The 14,474-nt window shown below is 50.8% G+C and overlaps 2 long non-coding RNA genes across 2 annotated transcripts; both read right to left on the bottom strand.

The window, feature by feature from the left end:
- Positions 1 to 275: 275 nt before the first annotated feature.
- On the bottom strand, positions 276 to 2,518 carry LOC127684552 (uncharacterized). The gene is made up of 2 exons (XR_007977751.1): positions 2,438 to 2,518; positions 276 to 616 (listed from the first exon to the last, which is right to left on the bottom strand). It is a non-coding gene; the product is annotated as an uncharacterized LOC127684552 (long non-coding RNA).
- A 1,032-nt stretch (positions 2,519 to 3,550) lies between these two features.
- LOC127684551 (uncharacterized) lies at positions 3,551 to 14,084 on the bottom strand. The gene is made up of 4 exons (XR_007977750.1): positions 13,741 to 14,084; positions 5,984 to 6,092; positions 5,218 to 5,312; positions 3,551 to 3,600 (listed from the first exon to the last, which is right to left on the bottom strand). It is a non-coding gene; the product is annotated as an uncharacterized LOC127684551 (long non-coding RNA).
- Positions 14,085 to 14,474: the final 390 nt, after the last annotated feature.

Here is a 14,474-nt window from a genome sequence, read left to right as displayed (position 1 = left end):
CTCCATGCTTCACCTGGAGCAGGATTTAGGACACTGCAACAAAAGAAGGTTGGGAGTTCAGCGGGCCTTTGGGAAAGGGTGAGGATGTATTCAGACAATAGGGAGCAGTCGAAGCCCCATCAGATCGCTGTTCTTAAGCAGCACGATATGCTGTGAGTACCACGTAGTCAAGCTTCTGAGAATGCCAAGATGGATATCTGGTTTTCATAGTAAGGAAATTTAGATTGAACTGGGCTCTGAGGACCACTTGGATATGAAGAAAGACAGTCTCCAGCAAGAACAAATATGGCCTCCAGGAGGCTATTTATTGCAAGAGAAAATTCTACTTTAGATCCGGTGCCAGGTCAGCTGGGGATTCCATGCAGACTCCTCATCTTGTGTCTTCATTTCTTCTGATTTCTCAGTGGTGTGGACCAGGATGACCAGGGGCTGGGCCATGTCCTGGAGGGTGATTTCCCCCAGGACAGTGTCCTGGGCCATGGGCAGGGGGTGGGCCACCAGGTCCTGGAGGGGCTGGACCATGGCCAGGGGCTGGGCCGCCAGGTCCTGGAGGGTGTTTTCCCCCAGGACAGTGCCCTGGACCATGGCCATGGTCAGGCCCATCATGAGGATGACCCTGTGGAAAGTCAAAAGAGAGATGCCAGGGTGCAAAGCCAGTGCCAAGGGCTGCAGTCAGTTTCTCTTTACCTCCCCTCCCCAAGGGACTCAGGGTTCCTGGGCATCTGCAAGGGGGTGTAGTGGGAGGTTGGGTGACATGGGTAGCCAGGAACTGCCCTGCTTCTTTCACAGCGAAGTCCTTTAGGTACTGGGCAAGGAAAAGGGCAAGAGTCTAAATGCTTCAGGTTTATTCCTTTTGCAGAGCCGTGACCTCTTTTGCTGGATCCTGAGTTATTTAGTTGTAAGAAGCAAGATTATCTTATAGGTCCCTTCCCCAGCCTGGGGGCCCTAGTCAAATGGCTACAAATTCTGTCTTGCTAGAAATGATAGCTCACTACACTTGGGAGCAAAGGTGAAGCTGGGAGGGGGGGGGCTTGAGAAAAATTCCCTGAATGGTGGGGAGAAAGCCAGGCTCCAAGGAGAAGAGCGGGTCAAAGGTAAGAGGGTGGACAGCAAGAATGTGTTGTGAATAGACAGAAGTGTGTTGAATGTATATACAATAGCTATGGTCGTGGAATGTGGTGGGACATGCCCTTAACCCTTTAAGGGGGCAGAGGTTGGTGGATCTCTGTGGATTTGAGACTAGCCTTATTGTAATAGTGAGTTTCAGGCCAGCCAGGGCCATAGAAGGAAACCCTGTATTTAAATGTTTTGTCCGGGTATGGTGCTTTTAATTCTAGCAACATGAGGCAGAGACAGGCAGATCTCCGTGAGTTCAAGGGTAGTTCTGATCTACATAGTGAGCTTCAGGCCATGCCTGGTGAAGTCTTGTCTCAAAAATAAAAGTAAATAAATAAAATTTTAAAGCTGTGTCTGGGTATGGAGTTCAATGGTAAAGAATTTGCCCACAAACCATAAACCCAGTACTGTAAAAACAAAACAAAACCACAACAAAATAGCTGTGGCTGGATATATGCCCATGTGCACATGTGTACACACAGGGTGTCTAGGCGTGAGCCTGTAATGCCCCTGAGCAGCTGCCAGAACTAATCAGGAAGAAGTGAAAGATCCACTTCTCAGATCTAAGAGGCCTGGGAGAGTATTGTTTAACCTTCCTTGGCTGGAGACCAGAAGTGTTTGTCTCTTGCTATAGGCCTAGGAAAATCATAGGGCACTGGGATCTGGAGCCCAATGGCGTAGAAATGAGGTCATGGCCCTCTGTTCCAGGAGTGGGGTGACTCCCTACTCTGCCTTGGCCATCCAAGGGGTTGATGGAGCAGAATACCTACAGGAGAGACAGTCTCCATAACTGGGGGCTAACCTCTTACAACAGTCCCTGCCTCAACTAGGCTCAGTCACTCTAGGAAACAGCCACTTCCCACCCTTCTATGGCAGGGTCACAGATCCAGGAAGTCTGTTGGCTGCTGGTTGGGGGCGGGGGTGAGCAGGCAGCCTTCCCTTCCTTCTCTAGCAGAAGCCTGTCCTAGGAGGCCTGCAGTGTGACTGGCTTGAGAGCCAGCCAGCCAGCCAGCCAGGGAAGCACAGAACAGGCTGGGAACCAGCAGGAGAGAGGATGGGCTGCTGGGCCAGGGGAGGGGAGTAAGGAAAGGAGAGAGACAGATGGGAAAACAGAGGAGAGAGTGCCAAGGAGAAGGTTGCAGTTGGCAGGGGGTGGGCGGACACAGCAGCCCTCCGCCCTTCCCAGGCTGCTGCCTGAGTCTTCCTGGCTTCATTTGGCAAAATCTTGGTCCAAGAACAAGGTGAGAGGCCTGGAAGAAGCAGCCAGGGTGGAAGAGGGAGGTGCAAGAGGAAGAGGGGGAAGGCTAGGGAATGTTCCTACCTTGCCACCTGTTAGAGAGAAAGGGAGAAAAGAAACAGTCACTTCAGTCCTTTGGTTTTGAAGGGGACAACCTGCCCCTGCCTCCTCTCTGGTGCTAGTGTTCACTCCTACCAGTGTTCACTTCCGCCCCCACCACGCTTCCTCAGACTTGGCCACTTGCCTGACAGTCATTCCTTCATTCATCCACTAACAGCAGATTCATATTGAAAGTCAATACAAAGCTTGCTTGTGCATCCCTGTGGGCTCAAGAGCTGGCTGAGTCCCCTGGGTGGCACAGGGCCAGATAGGAGGTTAAGGTTTTGTCCACACTGCCAGTGGTCTGCCCTCCTAACCTTGGTCAAATTTCAGGGCACTAAGGAGGCATGCTATTGTGGTAAACCCCAATTCTTCCTCTCTGTCTCCGTCTGGGTCCCAGCCAGCCTCCCCCACTGATGCCTGAACATCAGCTTATAGCCCCTCAGAGCGCTGTGCTGGCTTCTCCTTATATCCTGGTTACAACCTCTGGTCTCTGCTCTGGGCCTTTGCTCTTGCTGCCTGCGGCTTGGAGATCTCTCTAACTTTACTCTGCATTACTGTCCAGCAGGAATTCCACATCCCTGGGATGTCAAGATACCTACTGTGGACATGACAGCTCATTCTGCAAAAGCCATCTGTGTGGTACTGGGTGTCCTGGCTTGGGTGGGAGTTCTAGCTCTTTCATGCCTTTCGAGGGGAAGCAACAGCATGGCCACCATGAGCTCCAGGCCTGACAAGGCTCTTACAGTCTCATCTCCAGAACAATGCCTAACTTCCCCGGGGCTTCATGGGTACCGTGGGAGAGGGACCTGCCTGTTTTTCTCCTGAGGTTGAAGAGCTGTCGAGATGAAGGATGTGTAGACTTGTTTCTTAAATACAAAGTGTTCTTTGGAACACAAAGGTTTGTTTGCACTTGAAACTACACGCACACACCTGCACACACCTACACACACCTACACACACACACACACACACACACACACATATGCAAGCACACTTGGCATTCAACAAATATGGCTGACTGATTGCCTCTGTCCTCCCCCGTCTCCCTTCTCTTCTCTTCCCTCTCTGCCTCCTAGTCACCCAGTCATGCTGCTTACCTGGATGCATCTTCACAGGGTAATAGCAGGAAGCGACACACGGAACACCTGTAGATAACAGATAAAGTTTTATTTGCAGTGATCTAATCCCCAATCTAATCTCTTTCCTTTCTAGCTCTGTACACATATAGTCCCTTCAAAAGAAAAAAGGGGTGTCTTCCAAGTGCCCTGGCCACGATTACCCCCCCCCACCCCTGTCAGTCTGTTTAAACACCTGGTATAGAAGTGGGATAGGGAGGCTTGGATCCTTAGTGCATGCAGAGTAGGGAGGGGCAGAACAGATGAGTGGATATAATGGGCTTCTGGGGCAGGGGACCTTAAGAACTTTGTTCTTGCAGGACAAAAGAATGGATAGCCTTCCCGGGTCCTCACTACTTATTCGCCTCTCATAGAGGCTGGAAGAGGGTGAGGGAGTTTAAGGTCTGAGTGAATTTGTCATCCACTGACAAACTGTCATCACGTGGAGGAGCTGTTGAGTGGTCTGTTGAGGCTGTTGAGGCTACAGCCTCATCTTTTGCAGTCTGGCATGCAAGGCACAATTGACAGCCCCAGAAATGACAACCCTAAAACACAGTACACCCGAAGACTAAAGGTATCAAGACCTCTGAACTCATGTAGTAACTGAGCAAATGATGTATACACACACACACACACACACACACACACACACACTCACACACACACACACACACACACACACACACGCGCGCGCGCGCATACAAAGGCACAGACAGAGTTGCAGATCAAATCTGGAGCCTTGTATTTAGAAAGCAGGCTTTCTACCACTGAGCCTTTCCCCAGCCCTAGAAAACCATTCACTTTTATTGGCTTCTGCATGCATATTCAGCCAAAATCAGTCCCAAACTATGTCCATAGTCTTTCTGGCTCTCTACTTTTTTTTTCAATTTTAAAAATTTAAAAACTGTCTATGTATGCGTGCTTTGCCTCAACTTACGTTGGGCACCATGTTCATGCAGTGCACGCAGAGGCCAAAGTAGGAACCAGATACCCAAGAACTGGAGTTACATGTGGCTTAGACACCTTGTGGGTGCTGAGAGTTGGACCCAGGTTCTCTAGAAGAGCAGCCAGCGCTCCTACTGCTGAGCCAGCTCTCCAGCCTCTCCGGCCCCCTACTCTTTCCCCTTGACTAATGATGAGCTTGGAAGACTCTCCCAAGGCTGGACTTCAGTGTGTGAAGGGACATTAACAGAAACCTTTGGGCCAAGCAAGACCTGAGTTAAAAGCAAGGGAAAAGACAGTCCTTGGAGTGTTGTTTCCGTTCAGGCCTAGCTAACTGGGAAACAGGAATTGTCAGTTCTAAAAGGGACTTTGCAAGCCCATAACTCTCAAGTGACCTCTCTACCTGATGTGCCAGTTCTGACTCCTACAGAGCGGAGGTACAGGGGCTAGTCTGGAAGCTGGGGAGGACAGGTAGGCAGATATGCATACGAATGCACAACTACCTGGCACAGACACAGGCAATCCGTTAGAAACCAATCAACATGTGCAGACATGTGCTGTTCTTACAGAGATCCAGAGACACAGGAACCAGTTCAATGAACAGACACATACCCGGAAAGGCTAGGAGCACACAGGCACCCGTCCACTCACACTGAACCAACCCTCTCCCTTCACCACCCTCAGCAAGCAGGGCCAGGTCCTTACCTGAGAGTGTAGAGTAGGGACAGGAAGGCTGAGACTGCCTCCCCTCCAGGGAGTATTTGTACAGGACAGGGTGGGGCTGGATCACGCCATATGCTCTTGGGAGAGTCCAAGGGTTGAGGGTGCAGGGAATGAAGAGGGATGGATTAATCTCTAACTGGGCAAAGAGCACTAGAAATTAGGGGTGGGGTAGGGCAATGAGGAGGGTAGGGGCCATCTCAGAGCCAGGTGCAAGGTGAGTGCTTCACACAGGGCTAGCACACTGACTTCCACAAACTAGACACGGCCGTCATGCCCTCAGCACGTGGAAGAGGGAGAGTGACCCTCGGTATACTCCTGCCTTGGAATCTATGGCCTAGAGTTCTTGAATTGTTGCCCAATCCAGTGAGCTTGTCTGGAAACAGAAATCACACACAGAAAAGGGGACCATGGCGATGAGGTCTGGATAAGGCAGAAAGGACGGGAATTACTGGAACCCAGGTGCCAAGTTGTTCTGCCTTTTTTTGCCAAGCCCTTTATAGGCTGCTGGTCCTGCTGCCCCAGCACTTGCTCCATGCCACAGGCACACCAGGAGCTTTCTACCTTCTGAGAGCCTTTCTTCCAGGGCCTCGAATCCCCACTGGTCTCTGCATACCTCAGATTCAGGCTCACGGTCGTTCCTTCAGTTACTTGGCCATTGACTGCTCTTCAGGCATTAGTAAGTGTCCAGTAAATTTGATGGATGATTTTTTTTTCATTTTTAAAAGGTTTATGTGTGTAGGTGTCTTACCTGTATATATGCCTGTGCACTCCATACATGCAGAGCCTGTGAACGCCAACCAGAAGTTACAGACAGTTGTGACCTGTCACGTAGAAGCTGGGAATTGAACCCAGGTCCTCTAGAAAAGAAGACAGTGCTCTTAACTGTGAAGCCATCTCTCTAGCCCCTTGGTGAATGAATTTTGATAAAAATGCTAAGTTAGTTGTTGTTGGGTAATAACTGGCTTCTCTCTGTTTTTTTGTAGTTTATATTTGTGTGGCTTTTTTCCTTCCATGTTTATGTTTTTATTTTCTGAGAGATGACTGTGCTTTTTCCTGATATTACAATGCTGCTCAAAACAAGATCCTTACCAGGTAGGCTACAGAATAAGAACCTGTCAAAATAAAAATAAGACTGAGATTGGCAATGGCTCAGGGGGTGAAGGCATTTACCTCTGTCCAACCTGACAATCTGGGCTTGACCACCTGAGCCTACACAGTGGAAGCAGAGAAATGACTCCCAAAAGCCATACTCTGACCTCCATACTCAGTCCATGGCATGCCCATGTATACACACACACACATACACACACCTGTGTGTGCATGCATACACACACAGACACAGACACACGGATAAAGACACAGAGACACACAGATACAGACACACACAGACACACACAGATAGACACACAGACACACATGCACAGATAGAGACACAGACACACACACATAGACATACACAGAAATACACACAGACACACACAGATAGAGACACACACAGAGACACATACACAGAGATAGAGACACAGAGACTCAGACACACACAGACGCTGAAGCACAGAGACACGTAGAGACACACACAAACACAGATACATATAAACACAAACACACACGGAGTGGGGGGGGAGAAAGAGAGATGTATGTGTGCATGTGTATACATGTAAAAAAATAGATGTTAAACAAATGACAGGGCTGGGGTGTAAGCAGCTGAGCGATTGTGACTAATATGCCCCGGTCCCTAGGTCTCATACCTAGAATTTATGAGTGTCCTAGTTTGTATATGCTTGGGAGTGGCACTATTAGAAGGTGTGGCTCTGTTTGAGTAGGTGTGTCACTATGGGTATGGGCTATAGGACCCTTGCCCTAGCTTCCTGGAAATCAGTCTTCCACTAGCAGCCTTCAGATGAGGATGTAGAACTCTCAGCTCTGCCTGCACCATGCCTGCCTGGGTGCTGCCCTGTTCCCCCCTTGATGATAGTGGGCTGAACCTCTGAACCTTTAAGCCAGTCCCAATGTTGTCCTTATAAGAGTTGCCTTGGTCATGGTGTCTGTTCAGAGCAGTAAAACCCTAAGGCAATGAGGAGAAAAAAGGTAAATCATGCTTAAGAAGAATTGAACTGGCTGTCAGCTTTGTGCTAACTGCTCCTGGTAGTTTGGGGAATAGTCTCTATCTTGCCTCACAATGTGAGACAATAAACCAAATGTGGTGCATACATCCAATATTATGAAGGAATAAACAACTGATACAAACCACACTGTGGCAGAGGTCAGAATAATTCTGTGGGGAAGGAAGCCGCACACAGAATGCACACTGTATGTTTTTGTCTGGAATTAAAAAGTCTAGAAAACTGGCAAGGACAGCAGACCCGAACCGAGGGCAGTGGAGAAGGGGGAGGGGATAAGCAATGGGTGGATGCCTTGGCTGGTGTCTCGGCTGTGATCATGGCTTCATGAAGTGTACACATACCAAACCAACTCACACAGTCCAAATATGTGTGGTTTACAGCATGTCAATTTGACCTCAGTTAGAATTGTAAAATAAAAAGCAGCATGGCCACTGTCAGAAAACAAGAAGAAAGCTTTGAGGAACAGGGTGGGTCTTCCTTATCTCAGTGCTGGGGAGGAAGGCACCACCAATCAGGGTCTTCTACAGTATCAGTGAGCTCAGATCGGCCATAGGTGGTGGTGTACATACATACACACATACATACATGCATACATGCATACATGCATACATACGTCATTATGGGTATTTTGCCTGCTTTTGTGTCTGTGCACCATGTGCATGCCTGGTATCATTGGAGCCGGAAGAGGGCATTGTGTTCCCTGGAGCTGAAGTTACAGCTTGTTATCAGCTACCATACGGTGCTGAGGCTTGAACCCTGGTCCTTTGGAAGAGCAGCCATTCGGATGGCTCTTAGCTGCTGAGCTATCTCTCCAGGCCTACAATCTGGGAGGTACTACCTCACTTCTCTTTTATTTTCATTTTTATTTTTTTGATTTTTTGGATTTGGTTTTTTCGAGACAGGGTTTCTCTGTGTAGCCCTGGCTGTCCTGGAACTCACTCTGTAGACCAGGCTGGCCTCGAACTCAGAAATCCGCCTGCCTCTGCCTTCCAGGGTGCTGGGATTCCAGGTGTGCGTCACCACCAACCGGCCTCTTTTATTTTTTTTTAAATTTTGTCTAGATGTATTTATCTTGCTTTCTGTTTATGTTTTGCCTGCATGCATATAGGTATCTCACACACATGCCTTTGGACCCTCTGGAACTGGGGTTACTCTTGGTTGTGAGTCACTGTGTGGGTGCTGGGGTGGAACCTAGGTTCTCTGCAGTAACTCAGGCTCCTAGTCACTAAATTGTCTCTCCAAACCCATCCTCACTTCTTTTAGAGGCGGGGCTTCAGGTTTTGAGACAGGGTCTCTACTCTCCAGGCTGGCCTCAACCTTAGAGTGGCAGATAACCCTTGAACCTCCTAAGCACTGGGATTGCACGTGTGCAGCACCACACCCAATGAGTTTTGAGTTTGTTTTGTGCATGTGTGCATGAGTGCATACGTATGTATGTGTGAGTATTTTGAGGCTTAGTCTTGCATAGCTGAAGCTGACACTGGATTTCTGATCCCCTGCCCCCATCTCTGGAGTGTTGGAATTACAGGCATTCAATGCCACAGTGGTTTTAACTTCCCTTCTTTGACAGATTTAAAAAGAAACACAATTCAGAGGTATTAGGAGATTGTCGGTATGCAGTCGTCCTAATCAGGGACTGCCAGAATGCAAAGACTGGGCTTTTCTTCAGTTGAATCATCTTCCTTTCAGGAAGTGCTTTTAAAGCACTTCTTTAAAGGGGGCGAGGGTGACCAGAGAGATGGCTCAGCAGTTAAGAGCACTGGTTGCTCTCAGCAATGGCCTGGTAGCTCACAACCATCTATAGTGAGATCTTATTCCCTCTTCTGGCATGCAGGTGTACATGCAGATAGAGCACTCATATACACCAAATACATACATACATACATACATACATACATACATACATACATACATACATCTTTAAAAAAATAAAAATGGGGCTGGAGAGATGGCTCAGAGGTTAAGAGCACTTACTGTTCTTCCCGAGGTCCCGAGTTCAATTCCCAGCAACCACATTGTGGCTCACAACCATCTGTAAGGGGATCCGATGCCCTCTGCTGGTGTGTCTGAAGACAGCAACAGTGCAATCACATACATAAAATAAATAAATACATCTTTTTAAAAAACAAACAAACCAACCCCTCGAGCCTGCTTTGGAAACTCCTTTAGAAGTCTGCACAGAGGACTCTGGTTCATAAGTAGGCAGGGAGCTAACGACTGTGCTGCTTACACCCATTGCCATCCTGAGGAGACTGAGCCAGGGCAGAGGCAGCAGCCAGGCTGCCCCAGAGGACAGCCGCAGAGTGTGGTGCCTGCAGAGCTCCCACATTGCAGTCTGAGCAGATGGCATTTCCTATGCCCGCCACCACCTGTGTTACCAGTCCTCCTCTTTCAGAAATCTTCCTGTTATCTTCAAGGGATACTGACACGACACCTACCTCACTGCCAGCCTTGGGCAGGAGACTGAGAAAAGAGCTCTGTGTCCTCACAGACCCTCCCAGGAGGGAGGCAGGAGCAATGCTCTGGGCTCCAGATCGGAAGCCTCAGTTCCTTCTTTCTCTGGAGCCAAGCTCTGAGCCCCTGGCCTAGGGCAGGCAAGGCCAAAGTAGAGGTGCTAAGGGCTTTTGAAGAAGGCCTGAACTTTGTCTTGATGGGATAGACAGAGAAGATAAGACATTATCTTCTTATGGGTAGTCTGACAGAGACCCTCAGGGACAAGGAGGCTGCCAGAGCAGTGAGGGGCACACTGGGGCCAGTCCACAGCAGAGGTTAGACTGTGGCCACATCTTAAGATGTTTAAGGCCAGGTGAGCTTCAGCCAAATGTGCATCCCCTCACCATCAGCCTTGTGCCTCACAGGGGACAAATGGTCCCAAAATGCTTGGTTTAATGACAGAGGGGACCTTCCTGCCAGCGATCCCTGGGATGTTTTTGTGGAGGGCATTTTTGTGGTGAGAAGCAGGGATTAGAACCAGGATCATCAGGAGAAGGAAGGGATGGATGAAAGGGGGTCTCCTAGGGCAGTGGGGGACAACACACGGGCTCTTTGGGTTGATGAGGGCACGCAATAGTCTCCCAGCACAGGATACTACCTGACAAAGGTAGCCCACCCTGAACATGGGTTGGAGAAAGTGCTGTATGGCTATAAGTGCCAGGGAGAAGGGAGAAGGCCTCACCCACAGAGACATTTAAGCAGGCCACTGACCTTGATCTCCCCAGAGATGCCGATAGCACCAGCCCAGGCTCACGCACACATTTTAGAACTCGAGATCATATGATATCACAGGCATGAGACTCAGCAGCCGTAAGCTGTGGCTGCAGTGTGCGGCTGTAGTGAGTGCAGGCATCGCGGGCCTGTTTGACTCTCTCGCCCATCACCCCTGGCTTCCCAGTGGGCTTCTGGCTGCTGGACACATCATCACCTTTGGCTTTTGCCTGATTGTACCTGGCTAGCTCCCACCCACACTTCAGCCTGCTCGTGGGCTCCTGTCCTTGTCACCCTTCAAAACTGTGCCTGGCCCTTCTACTTTGACTAGTGTGGCCTCACCCACACCCCAGCCTGAGGTGGTAAGCTTCGTGGTTGTCAGAGCCTGTGTGGTTTCTGTCCCTGGGCCTCTGCCCGATTCGAGGCCTACATGAGGAATGACCAGGGAGACACAGGCTAACTCTTTGTGCTTCCTGCTTCCATGAGGACTCCTGGCTTGAGACTTGAAGACTGTCTTGGCTCTGTGTCCATGGTTTTTAGTCCCCTGAAAATTTCCTCTGGCCTCTCTTTCCCCAGATCCCCCAGAGCCTTGCCAAGCTAGGCACTGCTCTCTGGTGTCTGGACACTGCCTTGGAATGTCTGTCCAGGTTTCCTCAACTGGCCCATCTGTGACTTTCTGGCTTCTACTTCCTTGCCTGTCACAGGGCCTCATCATCCCTGCCTTGGAATCTTCAATGAAGCTCCTTTGTCCCTGCTGAGGCTGCTGCCCTCTAGTGACCTCCCTAGCCGGGCTCCTACTTTTCTAACCTGACATCCTCTTGCTTACAAAGGCGACCATCCACACTTAATCCCAGCACTCAAGAGACAGAGGCAGGTGAATCTCTGAGTTCCAGCACAGCCTGGTCTACAGAGTGATCAGGGCTACACAGAGAAACCTGGTTTCAACACACACACACACACACACACACACACACACACACACACACACACACGCACACGCACACGCACACGCACACACACAGATACACACACACACACACACACATGGGTGCGAAGGTGGTGGTGTTACCATTGTTTCTCTGACTCTTCCCATGTGGGCCTTGCTTATGTGGCTAGGTGAAGCCCGCAGTTGATGTTCTGCCAATGGTATGTGATGGTGTAATGGGCAGGTCCTGATGGACATTCAGCCTCAAGCAAGGGTGGCAGTCGGGAGGGGATGGAATGCAGGGATCTGGGAGGACTCTGTGAGTCTCTGTCTCCACCGTGAGGAACAGAGGCCCAACCCAAGGAGCCTCGGGGGAAGGGGGTCAGTCCCACACCAGGGTTCACCTCCCACTGGAGGTGCAGAACATACAAGTTGGGTGTGACTTCAGAATGGGCCTGGCAGCCTGGGAGGTGGGGATGGAGTGAGGTCCCAGGCTGCAGCCTCCAGTCTGAGGACAGGCAGGTCACCTGCTCCCTCCAGAAGCCACCCTACTGTGGCATGCATGCTTTTGGCAAGGCAGGGCCTGGACTTGGAGCCTGCTCAGGACTGCTCCCTCCGGCTCGACTTGGTGTACTTTGAGGCCTCCATCTCAGGCCTAGGAATCAGGACGTCTCATGAGACAGAACTGTCCACAGTCAGGAGCCGGTGGTGTTGGGGCCAAGCAGGAAAGAATGAGCTTTGAGTGCCTTCTCCTTCCGTCTGGACGGTGTGCTCCCCAGTAGCTGGGCCTTCGCCAACCTAACCTTGTCTATCTTCTTGAGCATTTCCCCACCAGTGACCTCTAAGGACTCAGCCCCACAAAGAGCTGTTCCTGAGCGCTGGGGTGGGAGCTGAGAGCGACCTGCTGGGATCTGCAGGCAGATAAAGGACAGGATCTGTTTCCAGAAGCACCCAGTGCTGGGGTGGAGAGAATGGTCTGGGGCCTGGGAAGGGAGCAGACACAGCCTGGAGCACACATGTGCATGTGCGTGTGCGTGTGCGTGTGTGTGTGTGTGTGGTGCAGGAGCCTGGCTTTGATATGTTGGGTGGAGACAGGAAAAGAGGTGCAGAAAAGATGCTGAAGGGACACCTCGGGACATCCCTGTACAAATGACCCCTACACACTAGGTGAGTGTGACGTGCTCAGACCCCAGAGCTGAGGGAGGCAGGTAGCCTTAGGCACTCCTTCAACTGAGGAGGTGACTTACCATGAAGTTACCTGAGGCAAGAGAAAAACTGCTTGAACCTTACTCTGGCTACACACTACTCCAAATATGGATGTTGCTAGGTATTTGAATGTTATCATCATATGACTCACGGACGGATAGCCACCTGGTTTTATAGAGCAAAGAGATAAGGGCCATGGCCTGTAAGGAGGAAGGAGACTCCACCAACCAGCCTCCCACAGCAGCGGGGTGGGATGGGGTGGGGTGGGGGTGGGGTGGAGGGGGGAGGGGAGCAGTGGGGACATCCACACTGACAGAAATGGGGAAGAGGGTCTGAGCAGTGCTACCTCCATGAACTTCTTAAGCCTTTCCTCCTGGGCAGATCTCCCTGTGTCTTCCTAGAGAGAAGCTTGGATTTCCAGCTATCCTGTTCTTGAAGTTGACTCCAAATGTATTTTTCCAGATGCTACCAATAAAATACATCTGATGTAGACCCTAAAGGTGTGGTGGCCCCCTGAGTTGGCAGGTGACCTGGGAAGGTGTGTGGGGGGGGGGGGAGCCACCTCGTAAGAGCGGTGATTCAAGCCCAGGCTAGGTCATCCAGCCCAGCCCTAGCAGGAGAAAGAGCGCACGAGCGCAGAGAGAAGTCTCAATCTAACTGGTTTTGGCGGAGCAGCTGTAATAAGAGGCCTTGGGACAGCAAGGACACCGCCCTGGCTTTTTGTATTGTCTGCAACCCAAACAGGTGAGGCAGCCTGAGGAAGAGACAACACCTGTCTGGGCTCAACGATGAAACCAAAGCTTTTACCTCCGTGTAGTCTGACTGTTCTGATGGAATTGGAAGGTGAGATTGAGCTAGTCTTGGGAGAGGATAGTGGGAAAGAGGGGTGAAAGAAACCCCACCCCCATTCCAATTGATAGCCAAGCTTTTGGAATGCTTCTGCCCCCTAGTGGTGACTCGAAGTAAAAGACCCCTGGTTTGGGGATATTGGACTGGAAATTCTCGTGCCCCACCTCCACCCCTCCCCCGGGAGCCTTCGCTTCTCACCTGCCTTCTTCAGCTCCTGTGCATCTGAGTGGTCGGAAAGGCAGAAAGGTGGTCACAGCCTGTGTACAGGTACCCACAGTGACACAGTGTGGTGCTGGCTCATTCCATATTCATCATAGGCAGTGAGGCTCTATGGCATGGGGGCCCTGGGCCAGGCCCTGGGCGTGAAGCTCAGAGTAGTGGCCTGCAGCTGGGCCTCAGTCTTGACTGTTGGGTTGCTCAGGGTACAGAGTCCTTCAGCCTGATGGCTGGGAAATTCTTTCTACATTCAGGATATCTTCCCGCTGCCCTTCCGCCCGTGCCTCCTGACCCCTCTGTTCTGACCGTGACTGGGAGCGGAAGCTGAAAACAAAAACCTTGCCTCACCTCTGTAGTCTGTCTGCATCTCTCCCTGCTAAACCTGATCAAGGACTAAAATTACGGAGGGGGACCGCACTGGGTCTCTCTCCGTCTAGGACTGGGATCTGTGGACCGCTTAGCTGAGCGAAGCATAGCAGGGGCAGGCGGATAGAGTGGGAAGCTTGGGACTTCTGGAGATTTGCGGGACAGGGCTGGCCTCAGCCGTATTTGTGAGGCAGGGTGCACAGAAAGTGGAGGAAGCGTGTGTGTGTGTGTGTGTGTGTGTGTACGCACGCGCGCGTGTGCATGTGTGTATGTCTCTGTGTGTGCACGCGCACGTGTACGTGTGTGCATGCGTGTGTGTGCGCGTGCGCATGCGCGTGTGTGTGCACGCG

Source organism: Apodemus sylvaticus, chromosome 5 (assembly GCF_947179515.1).
Source record: "Apodemus sylvaticus chromosome 5, mApoSyl1.1, whole genome shotgun sequence".
In the NCBI taxonomy this organism is placed as follows: Eukaryota; Metazoa; Chordata; class Mammalia; order Rodentia; family Muridae; genus Apodemus; species Apodemus sylvaticus.
This window is presented reverse-complemented; position numbering and strand designations above follow the sequence as displayed.